The sequence below is a fragment of the Pimephales promelas genome, chromosome 19, assembly GCF_988280905.1.
Source record: "Pimephales promelas chromosome 19, fPimPro1.hap1.1, whole genome shotgun sequence".
Classification (NCBI taxonomy): domain Eukaryota; kingdom Metazoa; phylum Chordata; class Actinopteri; order Cypriniformes; family Leuciscidae; genus Pimephales; species Pimephales promelas.
In genome coordinates, this window is record NC_142787.1 from 974,428 (window position 1) to 995,000 (window position 20,573).

General features: G+C 38.2%; 1 protein-coding gene across 9 annotated transcripts in view; it reads right to left on the minus strand.

The window, feature by feature from the left end:
* Nucleotides 1-20,573, minus strand: part of tcf7 (transcription factor 7) — a 58,814-nt gene that overhangs the window by 26,992 nt on the left and 11,249 nt on the right. The gene's annotated exons all lie outside the window — the stretch shown is intronic.

Sequence of the window (20,573 nt, forward strand, 5' to 3'; positions counted from 1 at the left end):
TGAAAGCGAGTGTGTCAGATGTTGAATACATTTGCTGAGAGAATCAATGGGAAGGAGGCATTTGATCGATACGCCTTTGATGATCAAGGCCAGAAGCACAAGAGCTTGTTTGCTTTCATGTCTGTGTTTACAAATGGCCTTCAATAACTCATGTGAAACCACGTTTGCTAATGCTAACAGCATGTTGTTTGACACCATGTGTCATGGCGGTTGCATGGCTGGAAGTAAAGCATTTCTTGGCCAAACTTCTGACTGCGCCTTTCCTACGGGCGTCGTTTCATCGAGCGCGAGCACATGTGTGACGGAGAGACCCCGGACGAGTCTGGCAGAGTCGTGGCCACATTTACGTAAAAAAAAAAAAAGAAAGAAAAGTACATTTTCTCCTTTTGGTTCTTCGTAACGAGACCCTCAGCTGTTCAACACACACCGGACTGAAGCACACACACACACACACACACACACACACACACACACACACACCATACTCCTCAACCACGCTTGCAACTTCTCACTGAGTTCTGGTCGCCTTTGGCTTTTGGCTTGCTTAGTTTCATACATTCAAAACATTTAACATTCAACAATATTACTGATCTCCTGCATTGACCCCATTATAAGAGAACTCAACTGGATATAGATTAGAAATACTCTTTTACAACAGAAATGAACACTGAACTACAGGTGAAACTCGGAAAATTAGATCGTGCAAAAGTTCGTTTATTTCAGTAATTCAACTTAACGGTGAAACTAATATATTATATAGACTCATTACATGCAAAGTGACATATTTCAAGCTTTTATTTGTTATAATTTTGATGATGGTGGATTATAGCTCACAGCTTATGAAATTAGCTAAATTAGAATATTGTGAAATCTGTAATTACATGCAAAGTAAAATATATTTCAAGCCTTTTTTTGTTATAATTTGGATGATGAGTCTATATAATATATTAGTTTCACCTTTTAAGTGAACTTTTACACCATCTTCTAATTTTTTCGAGTTTCACCCGTCCTAAAGATGGACTGTGACCCTATTTTCTTCTAGAAACAAACTCTGTTGCATTATTTTCCAGTTCTCTGTGTAAAGCTGCTTTGAAACACTGTGTACTGTAAAAAGCGCTGTATAAATAAAGCTGACTCGACTTGACTGAAGTCTGCACTGCCAAATCAGTCTCATTTACTCTTGTTTATGGTGAGAGTGGAGAACTGCCACTGTGTTCTAAGGCCTCTGATTGGCCACTGTTTTCTAAGGCCTCTGATTGGCCATGTGTTCTAAGGCCTCTGATTGGCCACCGTGTGTTCTAAGGCCTCTGATTGACCACTGTGTTCTAAGGCCTCTGATTGGCCGTGTGTTCTAAGGCCTCTGATTGGCCACCGTGTGTTCTAAGGCCTCTGATTGGCCACTGTGTTCTAAGGCCTCGGATTGATTGGCCACTGTGTTCTAAGGCCTCGGATTGATTGGCCACTGTGTTCTAAGGCCTCTGATTGGCCACTGTGTTCTAAGGCCTCGGATTGATTGGCCACGGTGTTCTAAGGCTTCGGATTGATTGGCCACTGTGTTCTAAGGCCTCTGATTGGCCACTGTGTTCTAAGGCCTCGGATTGATTGGCCACTGTGTTCTAAGGCCTCGGATTGATTGGCCACTGTGTTCTAAGGCCTCGGATTGGCCACTGTGTTCTAAGGCCTCGGATTGATTGGCCACTGTGTTCTAAGGCCTCTGATTGGCCACTGTGTTCTAAGGCCTCGGATTGATTGGCCACGGTGTTCTAAGGCTTCGGATTGATTGGCCACTGTGTTCTAAGGCCTCTGATTGGCCACTGTGTTCTAAGGCCTCGGATTGATTGGCCACTGTGTTCTAAGGCCTCTGATTGGCCACTGTGTTCTAAGGCCTCGGATTGATTGGCCACTGTGTTCTAAGGCCTCTGATTGGCCACTGTGTTCTAAGGCCTCGGATTGATTGGCCACTGTGTTCTAAGGCTTCGGATTGATTGGCCACTGTGTTCTAAGGCCTCTGATTGGCCACTGTGTTCTAAGGCCTCTGATTGGCCACTGTGTTCTAAGGCCTCGGATTGATTGGCCACTGTGTTCTAAGGCCTCGGATTGATTGGCCACTGTGTTCTAAGGCCTCGGATTGGCCACTGTGTTCTAAGGCCTCGGATTGATTGGCCACTGTGTTCTAAGGCCTCTGATTGGCCACTGTGTTCTAAGGCCTCGGATTGATTGGCCACGGTGTTCTAAGGCTTCGGATTGATTGGCCACTGTGTTCTAAGGCCTCTGATTGGCCACTGTGTTCTAAGGCCTCGGATTGATTGGCCACTGTGTTCTAAGGCCTCTGATTGGCCACTGTGTTCTAAGGCCTCGGATTGATTGGCCACTGTGTTCTAAGGCCTCTGATTGGCCACTGTGTTCTAAGGCCTCGGATTGATTGGCCACTGTGTTCTAAGGCTTCGGATTGATTGGCCACTGTGTTCTAAGGCCTCTGATTGGCCACTGTGTTCTAAGGCCTCGGATTGATTGGCCACGGTGTTCTAAGGCTTCGGATTGATTGGCCACTGTGTTCTAAGGCCTCTGATTGGCCACTGTGTTCTAAGGCCTCGGATTGATTGGCCACGGTGTTCTAAGGCCTCGGATTGATTGGCCACGGTGTTCTAAGGCCTCGGATTGATTGGCCACTGTGTTCTAAGGCCTCTGATTGGCCACTGTGTTCTAAGGCCTCGGATTGATTGGCCACTGTGTTCTAAGGCCTCGGATTGGCCACTGTGTTCTAAGGCCTCGGATTGGCCACTGTGTTCTAAGGCCTCGGATTGGCCACTGCATTCATGCACTCAACAGAAAACGTGATTGTTTCTAATGCTCTATGCTGCAAATATAGCTTGTAAATGACTATTGATGCAACACAAGCAGATGTAAATGTTATGCTGCAATAAACACTTTTCACATTATCAGGGGTGTTTAATTGACCCAAAACAACTTCAAAACAACTTCATGGCCGGTACATTTCGAAACAAGAATCGGAAAAATCAGAAAAATCGATTCTGTTCAGTATCACGATATTTTGCGGTCACAATTATATCAACACAGTGGTGCAATATTTAATAATAAAATTATCTGTTTTACTTTCTGGTTTTCTCCGATTTCCTCTGATAATTTACATCCACAAGGTGGCGCTTGTTGTGGTGCATTCAACAGCAGATTCACATGAAAATGGCTTCACCATCACAACCGGTTGAACACGACACTCCGTCGTCTTTCTAATCAAAAGTGTGGGTAAATTTCGGTTTTCATCAAACAGCGTGTAGTAAAAACCTTGACATTATTTATGATTATTCTCAGGTTTATGTTACGCGGTTATGTCTGCTTTATGTTACTCTATTGTATTTATGTGCTGGGAGCTCATCATTCATGTGAGGGGTCTCCAATTCTAGAAAATATTTCCTGTAATAATAATAATAATAATAATAATGACGTCCTGTCCTGTAATAAGGTCCTGTGTCCTGAATGCTAAAGTTCATCACTATCCTGTTAATGTGTAGAAGATGATGTTCACAGAATTAAATTGATATTCGTAGTGAGTTGAGCAGTCTTATATTTCTCTTTTTTTAAATGCATTTGAATAATATGGGGGACATGAATCGCAATGTATATCGCAGAATCGAATCGCAATCCTTTCTGTATCGCAATATGTTGAGAATCCTAATAATATTGAATCGTGGGCCAAATGTCGCCATCCTATCGAATCATCAACTTTTTGCCAACTCACTCCCCTATCGGCAAAAGTGAACAAGCGTTCATCTTCAACACGATGCCCTTTCCCCACACAAGCACAAATGAACTCATATAGAATCAAAGAAGCATGGAGATGATGTATGGGAGCACGAGTCTATTAGCATGTGCTTCCTTCCTTTTATCCCGGGAACGCCGACGACCACCCGTGACGCACCGCCTAATGTATTCTTTGCTTTAAAATCCAAGTGCTTTTTTTGAAGCGGAAATTAAAGGTCCTTTTGGAGGTGAGCGCTTTGAGTGTTACGTCTTTAATCTCGGATGTGTGTGTGGTGTATGACGCGTCTGAATGGTGATGTTACACTCTTTATGCTGCCACTGCTTTTGATGGATCCAGTGCCTTTGGTCTGCAGTGATAACGCTTGAAGAAAGTGCGTTTTTAAGGAAAACATCTTTGGATGATGCTGGAGAACATAATCGAGGAGTCACATGATCACTCATTTACTTACATTCGATTGGCCACCTAGATTTTACCAAGAAAATAAATTATAATAATACATTTATATGTACGCATTTGGGAGACGCTCTTATCCAAAGCGACTTGCATTGCATTTCAAGGCACACATTTACATTTACACACTGGGAATCGAACTAGAGCCCGACTGATAAAGGATTTTGAAGGCCGATACGATACAAATATTTGTTGGTTTTAAAATCCGATATATCGTCCGATATTTTTTTATTATTTTTTTTTATTTCAGAAACGCGCAACAAAACATTAACAGATTTCCCTAACATTAGTTATTTGTAGTTATTTATGAGTTTTAAGTAAAATAATATGACAATGCATTTTAAAAAGAAACTTGTTTCTTTTATTGTTACAACAGAACAGATGGATGATAGCGGTATTAGCTAGCTTTGTGGTTAGCTAGTCTATGATGAGCCATAATTTGTCAATGGATTACGTCATACTGCAAATTGTAAATCATACATTTTGAATACAACAGGCTGAGGAGAGATGATACGTCTCATTGCTGTAACGGTCACGCGCTATTAAAGAAATACGTTATACACGAGTGTTGCCAACAGGAATGGTGTAGAGTGCCCTCTGGTGGACAAACTATACGACTCCAACACTCATGACATGGTTGAAGCGTGTTTCGTCCGTTTTTATTTTATTTTTGAAATATTCATTTATCGGCCATTATAACTGCCGATACCGATAGTTTGGAAAATGCCTAATATCGGCCGATAAATCAGACTGGCTCTAAATCGAACCCATGATCTTGGCGTTGTAAGCGCCGATACTCTACCGTTTGAGCTACAGGAAAGGCTGAATACATTTATTGATCAACTTTAATCAAGAATGAGACCAAACATTTAAAATAGCACATTAGAACAACTTTTTAAAAATATAAATTAGAGCCAGACCGATATATCGGCAGGCAGATATTAGGCATTTTCCAAACTATCGGTATCGTCAGTTATAATGGCCGATAAATGAATGTTTCAAAAATAAAATAAAAACAGACGAAACACGCTTGAACCATGTCATGAGTGTTGTATAGTTTGTCCACCAGAGGGCACTCTACACCGTCCCTGTTGGCAACACTCGTTGAGTTGGTCACGATGGCGGCGCGTGCACACGCAGCGACCTCGCTCTGTCCCAACAGAACGGTGTTTTGTTCGTTTAAAAAGTGTTCGTCTGAATGTTTTACATGTTCGTCTTGTCTTACTACATCGCACTTAGTTTTACCTATTATGTTTTTGTCTGTTTTTGTCTGTACACCGTTGGATAGAGGGAAACGTAATTTCAATCTCTTGTATGTCTTGACATGTGAAAAAATTGACAATAAAGCTGACTTTGACTTTGACTCACGAGACATACATTGCTTGAAAAACAATTAAAAGATCATCCCCATCAGTTCTCTTCACTCAAATAAGCAGGACAAAATTTGTGACTATCATGTCCAGTTTTGCTGTTAAATAAGTCGAGAGTGAAGCGGAATTAGCTAGCAATAATTACGTTACGTTGTTACAGTAGTTGACTGAGTGTCCTTTTAACTTTTGACAATGTGACTGAAGTATTTCTTTAATAGCGCGTGACAGAGACGTATCATCTCTCCTCGGCCTGTTATATTGAAAATGTATGTTTTACAATTTGCAGTATGGCGTTATCCATTGCTAAATCATGGCTCATCATCATAGACCACAAAGCTAGCTAATACCGCTATCATCCCTCTGTTCTGTTGTGACAATAAAAGAAACAAGTTTCTTTTTAAAATGCATTATTATATTATTTTAGTTAAAACTCATAAATAACTACAAATAACTAATGTTAGGGAAATCTGTTAATGTTTTGTTGCGCGTTTCTGAAATAAAAAAATATCGGCCGATATATCGGAATATCGGATTTTAAAACCAACAAATATTTGTATCGGTATCGGCCTTCAAAATCCATTATCGGTCGGGCTCTAATAATATAAATGTGTAATTAGGACAAATCCATGTTAACCCGTCACTAGCGTCCACATTCGATCTGTTGATCCACTGATGGAAGCGCTAATGAAACGTCACAGTTACGCTTAATGTTTCCGTCCTGGCCACCGTTTGCATGAAGACGAGATGCTTCACAGGTGCAGAAAAATTGTGCAAAATATTCAAAATATGAAACATTTCGAGGATGTGTCGATCCCTGACCTAGTGTGTGTGTGTGTGTGTGTGTGTGTGTCGCCTGCACTTTTAGATTACTGTAACTGAGAACAAACGGCACTTCCTGAGTGAGTGAAAGCGAGATAAGCAAAATTTCCACAGTGGTCTTTAAAGGCTGTGTGTATTCCTGTTGTCTTGAGGGTAAACGCGCGTGGGCTTATCAGAATCGAGGTCAATTTCATGTCGACGACGGCTCTAGCGAGGCTGAAGCGCTACGCCCGACACCGCGAGTCCCTGCGCCACAATCTGGAAATAATCGGAGATCTGGGAGATGGGAAAATGAGTGCCACTTAATTGGAGGTTTGAGGAGCTTCAAAGGGAACGCAGACATAACAACAGAGGCACATTTAAACACACTCAACCCCCATCAAGCGTGTGTGTGTGTGTGCTGACGGCCAGAACAGAGGGAGATCTCCTCATACCTGCTCATTGATCGATCGTCTCTTCTGTTCAGTGCACCTCAATATTGATCTCAGAGTTTCAAATCATCACCAAAACTTACGATAATTCACAAAATGGCCCAAAAAGTGAATTTATCAACTCAGCTCACATTCTCAATGTAGATTAAACACACACACACCCCAAAATTCAATGTATTCGGAGTTGATTCTTCTAAAAATCCCATAACTGTGGCATCATTTACAGCAGTTCGGTCATTCTGTCTGTGAGATGAAATCCACCCTCATGCAATACAAATGATGATTTTCAATTACACGCTCTTCAAAATACTTAGCGAGCTAAATATTAACTCCTAAAACCAGATGACTGATAAAGAGCCAGCAAACAAACACCAGCTCATTCATCAGCGCATCATCATGAGCGATAACTCATAACCGGCCTGTTTACAGTACAAGCAATAGCTTCACACACACAATGAGTGTTTGTCCTGCGGTCTGGAGGAATGACACACTTCCAACACCGCATTATTATTGACATCATAAATCAGAAACACTTTTAAAAACAAGGGACAGACATTTAAAAGAGGAGGCAAATAAAAACAGCCGTAAATAAAGATGCAAAACCCCTGAAACCTGTGATTTCACAAGATGCCAATATTCAAAGTGAAACTTCATGAAACGGCGCCAGAGGGAAAAACCCAACTCTCTACACTCAATATTACTTGGAAATGCAGAAAAAAATTGATTTGCTTGCGCACAGACATGCGTTACAAACCATGTGCGAGAAAAGGTCTTCAGGGTATTTCTCCTGTTCTTCAGGACGGGTTTATATCTGCGTTACGCTGATTCGTTCGAATGCCTGTTTCATTCAGGAATGAGGCAGGTGTTTATGAATGAATCATTGAATCTTTGACTCAACTGATTCGTTTCGAATGCCTGTTTCATTCAGGAATGAGGCAGGTGTTTATGAATGTATCATTGAATCTTTGACTCAACTGATTCGTTTCGAATGCCTGTTTCATTCAGGAATGAGGCAGGTGTTTATGAATGTATCATTGAATCTTTGACTCAAACAATTCGTTCAAACGGCTGACTCATTCAGGAATGAGGCAGTTGTTTACGAATGAATCATTGAATCTTTGACTTAACCGATTCGTCAAACAATGGTTCTGCTGTCATCTTAGTGTGGAACTATTTTGAAACAGAACAAAAATCAGTCAATATCGCGTATAAAATGTAAGTGACTTTATGAATGCAGAATGATTCTCGTGTTTTGGTGATTCGGTAATTTTGTGTTATTGATATTTTAATCAGGATATTTGCTGATGTCGAGCCCTGACTCAAAATCATATCAAATTCTTGATTTTTTTATTTATTTATCTATTTTTTATTAATAATATTATGAGTAGATATTATGTTACAGTGTTTTGTTTTAAAAAAAACAACAACAACTACATAGTTATAATTCTTGATATAATTCTTCTCCTCTGGCTCCGACTCTCGATCGGGAATCATGAAACAGTCCATGAATGCTTGAATCACGTCATAATTACGGTTCCCAGAGGAGCTTGAGACCCGTGGCTGTTTGAGACGCATCACACACACACACACACACACCTTTCCTTCACAGCTCTACCATGATGATAATTACAGCATCACAACACACACAGATGAAAGAGACGGGAGACTCTGTGAGTCCAGGCAAGGCAGACGGGAACTGTTGGTGGTAATGCCTCTGGGAGAAGTGTGTGTGTGTGTGTGTGTGTGTGCGCTAGGTAAGGAAGTGTCATTGCAGGGCTCTTTACTAATGGCTACGACTTCAAAGGCTTGAGCCAGAACAAGGACGCGGGGGAAGAGAGACTGACGCTTCCCAAACCCCCGAAACACACGGCAGACTCTCGCAGATAAGGACATCACGAGTTATCCATACATTCAGAGGATCTGCAGAATTAAACACACCCAAACCTTCCTCCTGACACTTCTTGGGGAAAAGATGTGCTTAATTCTACTCAATGTGCACTTGTGTCCTTAAAAGCGAAATACAAGTTTTGTGTGTCGGTCAAAAAATACCTTTTTGTTATTTTCAATGAAATTACTGAACTATATTTTAGCTAAATAATGCTATTTATTTAATATTGTGCCTTTTTAGGGGATTTTATGGTACTAAATTATATGTATGCAGTCTTTATAATCCATGTATTCACTTTTTGAGCATAGACTAAGTGTACTACTGTCAAGTTTTTAAGGTGCATTTTCAATCATGTTCTAATCTTTGTCTGTAAAGTGCACTTATTTTGACGTGTTGACTAGCTGTAAAGTTCAAGATTACATTAAAGTTCATGTAACTTAAATGCACATATACACATTAATGCATTTTAGTTCAACATAAATACTAAAAGTGGTCAACAAAGCACTCTAAACTTCAACTTAATGCATTTAATACAAATATACACAATAATACACATGCAATGTATTACGTTGACTTCACACTGAAGTGTATCCGCGTGCTAAAGTGCTGTTCTCGTTCACGAGGGCCCGATCGATGATGTTAGCGCTTCAGAAAGCTAATGCACATCTGAATCAATAACCCAGGCCTTCGTACAGTCAAACAATCTTGGGTTATTCTTTCAAACCAAATCCATTTTTGGGTTTTTTTTTTTCCATTTTTGGGTAGTTTTTTAGGAATAAATATAGTAAGTAAATAAATAAATATTTACTTATTTATTTACTTATTTACGAACTTACTAAATTTATTCATAAAAAAATAGTTTAAATCGTGGCAAAACTAGAAACACGCACACACACACTTTTTACCCAATAAAATATATAAGATCTTAAACTACAAACATATTTTTTTAAACAAAATGTACATGAAAAATATTTTTGATCTTGGCAAAACTAGAACTTTTTATAAAAATGTATACCCAATATATTATTTTGTTTTTAATATGCAAGTAAAGTAAATAAGTAAAGTAAGTAAAGTAAAGTTATTAAGTAAATCAATAAATTTGACAAAACTAAACAAAAACATCTTTTTAGCCAATTTATACACAATAAAATATATATTAGATCTTCTAAATAAAATAAATAAATTTTAAAAATAGAAACTTTCTTTTTTTTACAAAATATACACCCATTTTTTTTTTTTAGCTTGGCCAACCTAAAGAAATACGACTTTTTTTACCCAACAAAATATCTTAGAGCTTCTCAAATTAGAAACATAATTGATCCCTAAAAAAATATATTTTTTTTAGGGCTTGTCAAAACACGAATCCGAATAAGTAAAAAAAAATTAAAATGTAGAAAAAATATTTTATTTTTTCATTATTATTTTTTTTTGCTAAATTTAGCAGAAGAGAGAGAGTTATGATGTTAGACACAGAAACTGGCATGTCAGTGTCACACACTTACGGCAATATCTAACAATATATAGCTCATATTTATCTGTCATATTGTGTGTGTGTGTGTGTGTGTGTGTGTGTGTGTGCGTGCGTGCAAGATCTGTAAGTGTAAGTGTGTGTGTGTGTGTGTGTGTGTGTGTGTGCTTCTATAGACAGCACTTAATCCTGATCAGGTGGGAGGAGGAAATCAAGTTTCATCTATGACATCACTTCCTGCTCAAGAGTGAGATAATACATCCTGAGTCGGTTATTATCTGCGAGTGTCTCAGACATCTGACGTCAAACACACACACACACACACACACACACACACACACACACACACACACACACTCACGAAGATGCAGAGAAAACAGGTCAGGAGCAAACGTGACCTCGTCTGAACTCACGAGGTGGCCGGAGCGTGACTTATACTTTTATAAGGGGCCTATGATTTCTGCGATAAGGGATCATAATTTAATTATTATCAAAAATATTTTTTAAAGAATAACCAAAAATGTTCCTGCATGTTTCAATTTTAACAGTAAAACTTTTACTTCGATTGACAATAAAAGATTGTTCAATTTCACATCAATTAAATTGATGCTTTTTGCCTTCATTTGAATGCCAGAAAATTATAAATATATATTTTTTAAATCATATATTTTTTTTAATTAAATTAATTAAACATCCCTTTTGATTGTTAAAGTGTGATAAAACCATTCAAAAACTTGAAACAGAAAACACAGAATTTGGTAAAAAACAATAAAATGGAGTATGGAAAAAAAAAATCATAGAACCACAAACATTTGTTACATTTTCATTAAATTGTAAAATGTATAATGATTTGAATGATTTCAAATAATTAAACATGCTTTTCAATAACTATAATTTAACCATTAAAATGGTTTCCCCAAAAAATTGAAAATAAAATAAATAAAAACAAACTGAATTTGGGGGAAAATAAAGTGTATTTCCCAGAGCCAAGCTGGAGGTTAGAAGAGGTCGTGAAGGTTATTAAAGCATACAATATTTTTGGAGGAATTCATAGTAAGTTTAAAAGCATATTAAAAACATTAATATCAGATTTTCCCACATGCATGTAAAGCAATAACTCATTTATTGAACATTTCTGATATCTTCTGAGAAAGTCCGTGTGTTTGATTAAAGCATCTCTGATGATCGTCTACAACACCTCCACACACACACACACACACACACACTCTCCAGCTTGCTCGATTAAAGCCGCGGCGTCTATTAGCCTGATCCTCCGCGCTTTAATCTCTCCTCGTGTTTTATCGACTGGAGTATTGATGTGATGTTCAGGCTTTCATCTCCCACGGCCCAGAATGCAACAGTGGGCTTGTTACGGGGTTAACCCTTTCATGACGAGGAAGTCAAGCCTTCATCTACTGTATACACGACGATCACACACTTCTGAACTACAGGTGAAGATCCAGCAATGTGAATATGCTGCAAAAGTTCATTTATTTCAGTAATTAAAAGCTGAAACTAATATATTATATAGACTCATTACATGCAAAGTGAGATATTTCAAGCCTTTATTTCTTATAATTGTGATGATTATGGCTTACAGATATGAAAAAAACACATTCAAAAATTAGAATATTGTGAAAAGGTTTCATATCTGTAATCCATAATCACATGCATCACGTCATATATCATCTTTCAATATCATCTTACTAAGACATTATCAGCCGATATTGATATTTCCATGCATTTTATGTGAGTATCTGCTACACTGTTAGAAATATCTGAATGATTACCGGTAACATGCAAGCATCAGAATCTCATATTTCCTTCATATTCTCACGATATGGGACTATATGAGCCGTGAACGCCCCATTCTCTTCATGGATCGGCTGATGCCTGTAAAGAAGCTTTACTTTCAGGAGTGTTTATATATATTTAAAGGATTAGTTCACTTTTGAAAGGAGTCAGATGAATCAGATCAGAGGAGTCAGTTCAGAGGAGTCAGATGAATCAGATCAGAGGAGTCACATTTATCAGATCAGAGGAGTCAGAGGAATCAGATCAGAGGAATCAGATCAGAGGAGTCAGATCAGAGGAGTCATATTTATCAGATCAGAGGAGTCGGATGGAGCAGATCAAAGGAATTCGATTTATCAGATCAGAGGAGTCAGATCAGAGGAGTCAGATGAATCAGATCAGAGGAGTCATATTTATCAGATCAGAGGAGTCGGATGAATCAGATCAAAGGAATTCGATTTATCAGATCAGAGGAGTCAGAGGAATCAGATCAGAGGAGTCAGATCAGAGGAGTCAGATCAGAGGAGTCAGATGAATCAGATCAGAGGAGTCAGTTCAGATGAATCAGATCAGAGGAGTCACATTTATCAGATCAGAGGAGTCAGATGAATCAGATCAGAGGAATCAGATCAGAGGAGTCAGATCAGAGGAATCAGATCAGAGGAGTCAGATGAATCAGATCAGAGGAGTCAGATCAGAGGAGTCAGATGAATCAGATCAGAGGAGTCAGTTCAGAGGAGTCAGATGAATCAGATCAGAGGAGTCAGATCAGAGGAATCAGATTTATCAGATCAGAGGAGTCAGATGTATCAGATCAATCAGATCATAGGAATCAGATCAAATCCGAGCCTCTGTTGTCATTCCTCCCGCTACAAACACCGAATCCCATTTGTCCTGTGGTCGGTACATTGTCTGATGAGGATTTGTCTTGTAAATGTGTGGTTTTCTGTGCAAGAAACCGGACCGGTTCTGATGATTCCCCGGGCCAGTACAGTAATGGAGAGCAGCTCCTGCAGGGAGAGCTCAGTCGAGACACACGAGCTGGGATCCTGCTGGGACGACACACTCCACTGCACACCTCCTCATCCTCAATCATCTTCATCCTCAATCATCCTCATCAACATCTTCCTCATCTTTATCCTAACCTTCATCCTCAATTGTCTTCCTCATCTTCATCCTCATCAACATCTTCCTCATCTTTTTAATCCTCAATCATCTTCATCAACATCCTCCTCATCACAATCATCTTCATCATCTTTCTCCTCATCTTCATAAACATCTTTCTCTTCTTCATCTTCATCATCATAATCATCTTCATCATAAGATATGATGTCTTGTTTTTGAAAAAAATAAATAAAAATGAAGTGAGTTTGATTGAAATAAGCAAAATGATCAGAATTCAAACGCACACAATTATTTTCTGACCCCTTCGGCAGATCATTTTGCTTGTTTTAATCAAAAACTCACTTGATTTTTATTTTTTCCCCCAGAAAACACCACATCATATCTCATGGTATTTTATTAATCTAGTAAATGCATCTTAATTTAGGAACTTTTAGATATTCGGACAGGAAACAAGACTAATAAATCATTTTTGAGGATGAAAAACCTCAATCTAGAGCAGAATCAGATCACAGTTGTTTTGCATTAGTTTAGTTCATAGATGAGCTTTCTTTAATATTACTTCATAAAGCATATTAGTGCGGCAACACATCACTACAAGAACATTCAGTAATTAATCTAACCCAAGTGTATTTACACATAATATAATAAAAAGCTAATTGAATTTTAAACTCACATTACTTACAATTACAAAAACACGATGTGCCCAATACTGATTTTATTATATTTTATCATGCTTTCAATAATCATTTTTTTTTGTCTAAAAAGAAATCTGTCCGTCTGTTCAACCCTGTTACGCGGCGACATTTCCCATCTTTCTGACATCATAGTTAAATCATCAAACCACATGACTCAAACTGGTATAAACATATATTTAAATGGATAAATTATGCCTTTAATGCACTGTATGGTCTCATGATAAATTGCAAACACAGTTAGAATACTTATCTATTAATTAAACACACCTTTAGAAAGTATAACGCATTAAAGCACATTAACCAAATTTCAGATGAAAATTTAATACATTTTAACTTTGGTTACAATCATTTATGAAAACATACAGTGCATTATGAATACCTTTATATACGGTCAACATCTGAAGTGGATCAACAAAGTGAATCCTCCCGTCCTGAGACAAGAACGGCTATTGTTCAAAATACATGTAGAGCTTTAATGAAAGGTTTTGATCCACTAGTTAGTAGAAGTGCTGCCAAAAAACTAAAACTAAAAATCAAGTACTATAATAACTATTGTTCATATTTAAAAATTGGCCACAATGAAAACCCTGTGAATTTCTCAAAAATGTCATGTTTAATTAGAAAGACTGAAAAATGCAATATTCCTGTAAAATCTCTCCAACAATCTTGGTTTTAAATTTACAACTTTGGAAATCTTGTTTCACGGTGCGGTTTAGCCGTAACCCGATCATAACCCTTACATTTCTATCATAAACTCTACCGGTGAAGCTCGAAAAACGAATATGGTGCAAAAGTTTCAGTAATTCAACTTAAAAACTGAAACTAATATATTATATAGACTCATTACATGCAAAGTGAGATATTTCAAGCCTTTATTCATTATAATTGTGATGATTATGACTTACAGATACGAAAACCTTTTCACAATATTCTACTTTTGAATGTGGTGTTTTTATAACAAATAAATGCTTGCAATATCCCACTTTGCATGTAATGAGTCTATATAATATATTAGTTTCAGTTTTTAAGTTGAATTACTGAACTTTTGCAGGATCTTTTCAAGCTTCCCCTGCTGTATATATATATTGAGATTGCACTTCTGTGTGGTAAACATGAACATCCAGGAACGCTGCATTTGATCTATAGTCAGTGAAAGTTTCCATCGTGTCTTCGGTGTTTGCAGGGTTGCTTTGTTTTTCAGGTGAGGAGAGAAGACTCGGTCTGGTCTCATTTTCCATGGTAAACCACAAGATCTTACCGCACACAACTGTACTCAAACAACCAAACACACACAAAGCCTTGAGCGAGCGAGAAGCGCTGTCAGAGACGCACGCCCAGCACCCTTCACATCCCGACGGACACTCGACTCGAGCGAGGCTTTTTCCACACGCACTACAAATTAAAAGCAGAAGTCGGCGTAAATTAACAAGGTCTGAATCGAAACCAAATACGGTCATATTGTGGATCTTTAGCGGGGATGATCTCAGCGCTGTAAATCACACTTCATCTGGAGCTTCATCGGCCATTACACCACAGGGAGTCTCTTCAAACACACTCGACTCCTTCTGAAGCTTCACTTCACTCGCGAATCACACACACACTCCTGAAAGTAAAGCTTCTTTACAGGCATCAGCCGATCCATGAAGACAATCGGGCGTTCACGGCTCATATAGTCCCATAAAAACTCAAACTGAGCAGAAGGAGAGAGGAGATTCAGCTTGCATGTTAATCATTCAGATATTTAGCGGATACTCACATAAAATGCATTGAAATATCAATATCGGCTGATAATGTCTTAGTAAGATGATATTTAAATAGTTTAATGATCTCTTTTAAAACATAATGCAATACAATACAATGATGATTGAGAGAACAATTACAGCTTCCTCAAAAAAAGCATTGTATTTCACACTCATGATTTCTCTAAAAAATGATGTCTGGATAATCAAGTAAACCCAAGTATAAAATATTACTCACAATATGAAAGTTATTATGTTTACTAGATTAAATCAGTGCAGATTTGAGTTGAAGGAGGACGATTGTACACTTTGACTCTATGAAACAGTCTGAAGGCATGTAGTAGATGTGTGCGACAGGTTTTGATCACATTAGAAGTTTGCAGGCTTTATAGGATTAAAAATTTCCATTGCACAAAAATGTTTTTCATAGTGGAAAAGGGGAATTTGCGGTGACATTTTACCGTTCATTAGTTAACATGAACTAAGAAAGAACAATCCTTGTACAGCATTATTAATCTTAGCTAATATTAATTTAACATTTCCTTACACATTGTGTGTGAACTAACAAATTTTTATTAACGAACATTAACGAAGATGAATAAATACAGTAACAAATGTTTTGCTCATGGTAAGTTATACCGAATACCGATACTCCACTCAAAAATTATCATTCTGTCATTATTTACTCGCCCTCAAGTTGTTGCAAACCTGTACGAGTTTCTTTCGTCTGCTAAACACAAGGCAAGATGTTTTTAAGGACGACTGGAACTTCGGCACGTATTTTTGTTTTCTACTATGGAAGTCAATGGTGCCAAACAACTGTTCTAATCGCTCTTCAAAACATCTTCCTTTGTGTTCAGCAGAAGAAAGAAACTCGTACCGAACTTGAGGGCGAGTAAATGTTGGCAGAATTTTCACTTTTGGGTGGAGTAGAAGAGGATCTTATGTACTTTGGTTCTTCCATTGCTTATAAAGCCCACCACAGCAGTAAAGGAGTAGTTCACTTTAAAAAAAAAAAAAAAAAATTGCTGATAATTTACTCGCCCCCATGTCATCCAAGATGTCCATGTCTTTCATTCTTCAGTCGAAAAGAAATGAAAGTTTTTGATGAAAACATTCCAGGATTTTCTCCATATAATGGACTTCAATGGGGTCCAAAAGACAGTTTCAGTGCAAACTGTTCAAAAGGCTTTAAACGACACCAGACGATGAATAAGGGTCTTATCAAGCGAAACCATTGCTTGTTTAATAAATAAATAAAAAACTTTAAGTTTTATAAGCTCAAATGCTCGCCTTGCTCTGTTCTGTGATGCGCGTTCGTGACTCTCCTGTTCGAACAAGATGAACAAATCTTTTTCCAAGTCAATTCGTTCATTTCATTCGTTGAATCAACCAAATGACACAAAAGATTAGTTCATTTTGATGAACGAGTTCGAACAGGAATCTTTTTTTGTGTCATTTGGTTGATTCAATGAATGAAATGAACGAATTGACTCGGAAAAAGATTTGTTTGTTTTGAGTTCGAACAGGAGAGTCACACAGAATAGAGCAAGGCGAGCATTTCAGCTTATAAAACTTAAACTTTGTTATTTATTTATTAAACGAGCGATCGTTTCGCTTGATAAGACCCTTATTCATCGTCTGGAGTCGTTTAAAGCCCTTTGAACAGTTTGCACTGAAACTGTCTTTTGGACCCCATTGAAGTCCATTATATGGAGAAAATCCTGGAATGTTTTCATCAAAAACCTTAATTTCTTTTCAACTGAAGAAAAAAAAACATGGACATCTTGAATGACATGGGGGCGAGTAAATTATCAGCAAAAGTTTTTTTTTAAAGTGAACTACTCCTTTAAGAGCGTTTCCATCAGTCCCTCGCGTTAAGCTGGATCGCGTGACTCGCGTTGGCTCTCGGACCCTCGGGACGCCGGTCACGTCTCGGCGCCTCAGCTCTCTGGCAGCGAGACGGTTAAGGGAGGCGGCGTGCGACTGTTGAAGCCGTTCTCGGCGAGGTGCACAGGTGCGGCGCGTGGTTACAGCCTCAGTGTTTACTGCTGACTCCCTTCCGCAGGAGAGCAGCTCAACACCTTAGTTCCTGCACAGCCCCACGCCCACGCCTCCTCCGAGCATCAGATAACACGCAGACGGAGGGAAACACACGCTCTCCTCCTCCAGCAGATCCTGCAGCGCGTGCGTGGTAGTAAAAGTGCAGTTGCACAGATACTCACAGGCATAACCACAGCACACCTCACCTTCACTCTCACTGAGACTGAGATCACCCAGCACAGGATGTAGGATGTATGTCAGCGGCATCACACACACACACACACACACACACACAGGCGCGCACATGATGAAAACAAACACTTTAAAGACGTGCTAAATCCACCATTGTCGTCATGTAGCAGCGACCTGGTTGTTGTAGAAGCGGGGGTTTCCCTGAAAACCGTTCTCATCTTACAAAGAGAGCTACTTTTTAAGTTTGTCATTATGTTCCTTTTTTCTTTTTCCTCGAGATCCAAGGAGACCGTGTTCTGGGTCCCACAAGCGGAGAGCTATTTATAGCGGCGAAATGCTTTCCAGTTGGCTTCAGACGATCATAAGAGGGGGAAAAACCGCACAGAAAACCACGGCCGGCACAGATCTGGGATCTCCCTATACACTGATCAGTGTGTGGCGACGGCTCAAATTAACCTCTATATTTCCATAACTGCAGCGGTCGCCTATATCCGCTCAATATTCCTCAATATGACGGGAAAACAGACGCACTATAAATGCTTAGTTTTAGAGCCGACCGATAAAGGATTTTGAAGGCCGATAGCGATACAAATATTTTTGGGTTTTAAAATCCGATGTTCCGATATATCGGCCGATATTTTTTTTTTTTTTATTAAATATTGTTGGATTTCACACACGTGTAAAAGAAAAGCTAACTTTTCTGCTCAAGATACGTTTGATGCTTTTTCTCTATGTCTAAATGTTCACTCCTCGCAAGTATAACTTACATTTTACAATGCAGGGACTGTAACTAGAGATATGCGAGTTATAAATACAGTAATAATTACTTTATTTAGGTAGAAAAAGTTCATAGTGGTGTCCAAGCTCATTAATGTTAACGTTAACGGTCTTCCACTGATGATAGTGGCATTAGCTAGCTTTGTGGTTAGCTAGTCTTATGATGAGCCATAATTTAGCCATAGATGACATCATACTGCAAATTGTAAAACATACATTTTCAATATAACAGGCCGAGGAGAGATGATTGAAGCGTGTTTCGTCCGTTTTTATTTTATCTTTTAAATATTAATTTATCGGCCATTTATAACTGCCGATACCGATATTACGGAAAATATCGCCCGATAATATCGTCTGGCAGATATATCGGTCTGGCTCTACTTAGTTTTGTTATTAAAGATAATGCAGTGCAATACAATCATGAGATTCAGTCACTCAAAGGCATGATCATATTTGATACTCATGATTTTATGTCTGGATAATCAAGTAAACCGAAGCTGCGTCAGTCTAAAATATTACTAACAATATCAAAGTTATTCTTATGTTTACTAGATTAAATCAGTGCGGATTTGACAGCAGAAACACATGAGCTGAGGGAGGACGACTGCACACTTACACTAAAAGACTTTCACTTGATAAAAGAGTTAGGGATGCGCCGATATGAAAATGTCGGCCGATAACGATAACCGATAATTAGATACATTTTTTGAAAGCCGATAACTGATATTTTGGCTGATAAAGCTAAATCCAAATATTTATATAATTTTGAGAGCCTGATTACAAAAACCAAGTCTCACCATTAAAATCCACGTCCCAATCACACAATTATAATGTTCTTATTATAATGTTATGACAGACTTGCATGTTGCATTTAATTATATCATATTTCAATCATTTCAAAAGCATCATGTTGAACAGTGCGTATCTGAAGTGTCTCAGCTGAAGGATATAATACATTATTTATCAGCTTTAATATATCGGCCACATTTTCTTACCAGGCCGATAACTATAACGTTAAAAATGAACATATCGGCCGATACCGATATATCGTGCATCACTCGTTTTATTAATCAAAGATAATGCAATGTAATACAATCATCAGATTCAGTTCCTCAAAAGCATTAAATCATATTTGCTACTCATGATTTTTCACAAAAAAAAGATATCTGGATAATCAGGTAAATCAAAGCTGCGTCAGTCTAAAATATTACTAACAATATCAAAGTTATTCAGATGTTTACTAGATTAAATCAGTGCAGATTTGACACACGAGCAGAAACACACGAGCTGAGGGAGGACGACTGCACACTTACACCAAAAGACTTTCACTTGATAAAAGAGTTAGGGATGCACCGATATGAACATGTCGGCCGATAACGATAACCGATAATTCTTTGTATTTGAAAGCCGATAACCGATATATTGGCTGATAAAGCTAAATCCAAATATTTAAATAATTTTTAAGAGCCTGATTACAAAAACAAGTCTCACTATGTCCCAAGCAAACAATTATAATTATGTTCTCATTATAATTTTTTGTAGCCGATATGTCAGACACATGTTACAGTACTTTTGCTGTATTTTCCTTTTTTTAAAGTGATTCCAGTCATATTTCAAGCAGTTCAACACCATCATGTTGAACAGTGCACATCTGAAGGAAATAATACAGTATCACTTTAATATATCAGCCAGATTTTCTTATTGGGCCATAACCATCATTAAAAATGATCATATATCAGCCGAAGTCTAATTGATCAATCAGGTATTCCAGCTGAAGTTGGTGCAGATTATGAACCTCAAATACGAGCTTTAATAAGATGATTAACTTAAACAACAATGTGGACGAGACTGAGATTAGGACGATGTGTTTCACTAGAAAGTGTGATAGAGATCATAGAGGAAGTAGGTTAGTCAGCTTTAGCCTTCTCTTTAACCTTTGTCCCAAAACACATGAAAACCAAAACACACACACACAGTAAACAACAGGTCATGATGACAACA